Source organism: Triticum aestivum, chromosome 7A, assembly GCF_018294505.1.
Source record: "Triticum aestivum cultivar Chinese Spring chromosome 7A, IWGSC CS RefSeq v2.1, whole genome shotgun sequence".
NCBI classification, from domain to species: domain Eukaryota; kingdom Viridiplantae; phylum Streptophyta; class Magnoliopsida; order Poales; family Poaceae; genus Triticum; species Triticum aestivum.
Genome location: NC_057812.1, coordinates 16,297,746 through 16,302,158, shown reverse-complemented (window position 1 = coordinate 16,302,158; position 4,413 = coordinate 16,297,746). Strand labels below are relative to the sequence as shown.

Below are 4,413 nucleotides of genomic sequence, written 5' to 3'. Positions count from 1 at the left end.
CAATCCGTCAGGAAAACGGTTAAATTGCTAGTCATGGGCGTTTTGGGTTTTTTGAAACAGCCGAGCACTCGTTTGGTAACTTTCTGAGAAAAATTAAAAAGTGGTAGTTTTTTGGAACCCTAGCGTGTAAACTAGTAGTTTTATGCTATTTACTCAAATGCACATGCCAGCCATCGTAATGCGGGCCAAGGCCAAGCTTGCAACTTGTGTGGCACGCACCCGATTGCAACTTGGTCATTTACGTTTCTCCACTTCCAACACATCCATACACACAGATGAGAGATGGAGTGCAGCAAAAAAGACCAGCGAAAGTAGGAGATCCATGGCGCCTGTGGTGAGCGCTGCGCACGGTGCGTTGGGTCCCCTGTTGCTGAAGCTCACCGCCTTGCTCGCCGGCGAGTTTGGCCGCCTCAAAGGCGTCCTTCGCGAGATCTGCTCCCTCAGATCTGAGCTGACTAGCATGCATATGCTGCGGTCCACAAGTACATGATGCTAGAAGATCCTGATGTTCAAGTGAAGGCATGGATTTCGCTGGTGAGAGAGCTGGCCTACGACATCGAGGATTGCATCGACAAGTTCATTCACCAGCTTGGCAGCGGCAGGCGCCAAGGGGGCTTCAAGGGCTTCTTTTGTGAGACTGCTCGCTGCCTAAGGACGCTTGGGTCACGGCGTGGAATCGCCAGCCAAATTGATGATATGAAGGCTCGTGTCAACCAAGTGAAAGAGCTCAAGAATAGTTACAAACTTGATGATATTGCTTGTAGCTCCTCCGGCCATGGTGCCTTGGATCCTCGGCTGTCTACTCTTTTTGCTGAGGAGGCAAACCTTGTGGGCGTTGATGGTCCAAGAGATGATCTAGCCAATTGGGTGATGGAAGAAGATGGATCGACAACTCCTCATCTCAAGGTTTTGTCTATTGTTGGGTTCGGAGGATCGGGCAAAACAACACTAGCACATGAAATATGTCGCAAGATTCAAGGGCATTACCATTGTCAAGCTTTCATATCAGTCTCGCAGAAGCCGGATATTAAGAAAATCATCAAGGATGTGGTGTCCAAAGTGCCTTGCCCAGATGGATTCATCAAGGACATCGACATTTGGGACGAAGTTTCATCTATGGTAAAGATGAGAGAGCTGCTACAAGACAACAGGTAACTTAACCTTTTACCAGTTCCTGCATAATGCGTCTCGTTGGTAGTTCTCAATACTGCAGGTAGTTTATAGTGCTTCCACTGTTAAATTTTGCCCATATCGAACAACATTTGCGCCACTCCAGTACTTTCGTTACATGTCTTGCATAATGCTAGGCATCCTTTACCACCCATACAACCATGCTAGAAATTACATAGTATAAGTGTATGTACAACCAAGAATACTGTAGCATCCAAGTGGCAGTAAATTAACATTGATAAGTTTCCGCTCCCTAACCTGGTAATAGGATGCAAGAAAAATGTTTGTCATAAATAAAATGTCTAGGGATATTTTTTTCAGTCCACAGTTTCAGTTTGATTCCCCTGCTCCTGTAATCTTTGCTTGGCATGATAACAGAGGATGGTGAAAAACCAATCCAAGATAAAGTATTAGAATCACTCGAATTTTCTGTCTTCTAGTCTTCACTGCAAAAGCACTATATCTACTCATACTAAAAAGATCATGAAATGAAGTTTCTATTGTGTATTGTGGCTCACATTTGCTGATGGCCAAGCACTATAAGACGAAAGAGAAGTAGTCTCGGTAGATCTCTGTTTTTACTGATATTAATTCTGGCTTAGAAAGTTGGATGTCCATTTCTTGAAAACATGTTCTCATCCTTCAAGGGATAAGTATATAGGACATGATACATAGGGAGTGTAAGGTGCATACGGAAACATAAGTGGAAGTGTGGTACACTTAATTAACTGCTCTGGCACATGAAGAATGAATATACGGCCTTGGAATTGCCTTGTTTGTTTCCTTTTTCTAGTTAAATTTCTTATCACCATTGGTTCATGGTATCTACTTTATCTTTCAGGTATCTCGTCATTGTTGATGATATATGGTCAACATCAGCATGGAACACTATCAAGTGTGTTTTTCCAGAGAATAATTGTTCTTGCAGAATTATCACTACTACACACATTTCTGATGTAGCCAGGTCATGTTGTTCAGGTGGTGATGATCGCGTCTATAACATGGAGCCTCTAAGTCACATGCACTCTAGAAGGTTATTTCTCAAAAGAATTTTCGGCACCACAGATTACTGCCCTGATATGTTAAAAGAAGTGTCAGATGAAATCCTGAAAAAGTGTGGAGGCCTTCCGTTGGCAATTATTAGTATATCTGGTTTATTAGGGAACAAACCAGTTGACAAACAAGAGTGGGAGAAGGTGAAAAGATCAATCGGTTCTGGCCTAGGTCGAAACCAATGTTTAGAGGGAATGAACAACATACTATCCCTAAGCTACAATGCTCTTCCATATAATCTCAAGACTTGCCTGCTGTATTTAAGTGTTTTTCCTGAGGATTGTGTGATTGAGAGAGGAAGACTAGTAAGGCGATGGGTAGCAGAAGGATTTATCACTGAAGAGCGTGGACTGAGCTCGGAAGAAGTTGCAGAAAACAACTTTTATGAGCTTATTAACAGAAATATGGTCCAACCAGTGGACATTTGATACGATGGTAAGGCTCGTGCCTGTCGAGTCCATGATATGTGCTTGAACTCATCATATCAAAATCTACTGAAGATAATTTCATTGATGTGGTAAACGGTGGGCAAACAGTTTGGGAAAATTCTCATGGTTACATTCGACGACTGTCGATCCAGCACATTGATCAGGAACTTGCATCTGTACTGCTAAATAAAGACCTACGGCATGTTCGATCTCTGACGGTAACAACCACAGGTTGCATCAAACACTTGCCTAGTCTTGTGAAGTTTGAAGCATTACGTGTAATGGATTTTGAAGGTTCTGCAGGTTTGGAGGGTTATGATCTGAACGGTATGGGCAAGCTGTTCCAGGTAAAGTACATGAGCTTTAGGAACACTGGCATATTAAGGCTACCATCGGGAATTGTGATGCTACATGATCTAGAGACACTAGATCTTAGGAATACATACATACAAGAGTTGCCCGCTGGAATAGTTCAGCTTACTAAATTACAGCATCTACTTACTGCACGGCGTTTTGGAGGAGGGAGAACAAAAATACCAGATGGGATTGGGAATATGAGGAACTTACAAGTGATTTCAGGATTTAATATTACCGTGAGTTCAAGAGGTGCAGTGGAAGAGCTTGGGAACCTGACCTGTTTGGTAAGTCTATGTGTCGAGTTGAACGGTGGAGTGGAGGATCTGACCGGTATAAGAGGCATGAAGAGATGTTACTGTCTTCTCTATGCAAGCTTAGTGCATGCAAACTCCAGTCTTTAGGGATATTCAGCAATGATTCAACTCCCCTCGAGTTTTTAGATTCTTGGTCCCCTGTACCACTTACCCTCCAAAGATTTCAGATGAGCACCGACTACCATTTACTGAATACTCCAAAGTTGATTGCACCCACACTCATCAGTCTAGCGCACCTGTGCATTAATTTAGTTGAAGTAACAAGGAAGGATCTGCAGATGTTTGGGAAACTGAATGCTTTAATTTCTCTGGAACTGTTGTTGAAATCAGGCCAAAAAGAAAGGATTGCAATCCAAGGATACCCCAGTCTGAAGGAATTTTCCATTGTTTGCACAGTGGAGGAAGGCGGCGCATACATCACGTTCGTGCAAGGGGCTATGCCAAAGCTTGAGAAGCTTAGGCTGCCGTTCAGCGTGTCAGTGGCAAACACATATGGCTTCTGTTTAGGCATTGAGCATCTTCCATGTCTCAAAGAGGCAGAAGTGACTCTTTACAATGATGGTGCTGGATATTTTGAAGTCAAAGCTGCAATTGCTGTGATCAGGAATGAAGCGAGTGTTCATCTGAACCATCCTGAAGTTACTATCGTCGGAGAGTGCAATGAAGAGCGCAGAACCTGGCGGCACCATTGACAGATAAATTGTCAGGGCCAGAAATGAAATGTTTCTCTGTACCCACGAGGTATTGATAATTATACATCCGCTCATCGCCCCATTGTTAGTTTATCCAAGCAGCTGGAGTGCAGGCTTCTAAATTTCATATGTTCTACCGTTTCATTTTTTCAGGTGCAGGCTTCTTTCACCTGGGTTGCTTTCTTGGAATGTCAAGGCATCTTTCACCTTGGTTACTCATCCTTACCCTTTCAGTTGAGTATACACGATTTCTGAGACAGCAAGCAGTTGGATGGAGTTCAAAATAGGATTTCACACCAAGTTGATCAATAACCCATGGTGAAAATTTTATGCATAGTTGGCCTAATAATTTCGTCTCTTTTTTTTTCTGTTACCATTGATGTTAATATTGTACCTTAC

General features: G+C 42.9%; 1 pseudogene; it reads left to right on the top strand.

The window, feature by feature from the left end:
- The first annotated feature begins 322 nt into the window (after window positions 1-322).
- LOC123148874 (disease resistance protein RGA5-like) lies at window positions 323-4,043 on the top strand (annotated as a pseudogene).
- Window positions 4,044-4,413: the final 370 nt, after the last annotated feature.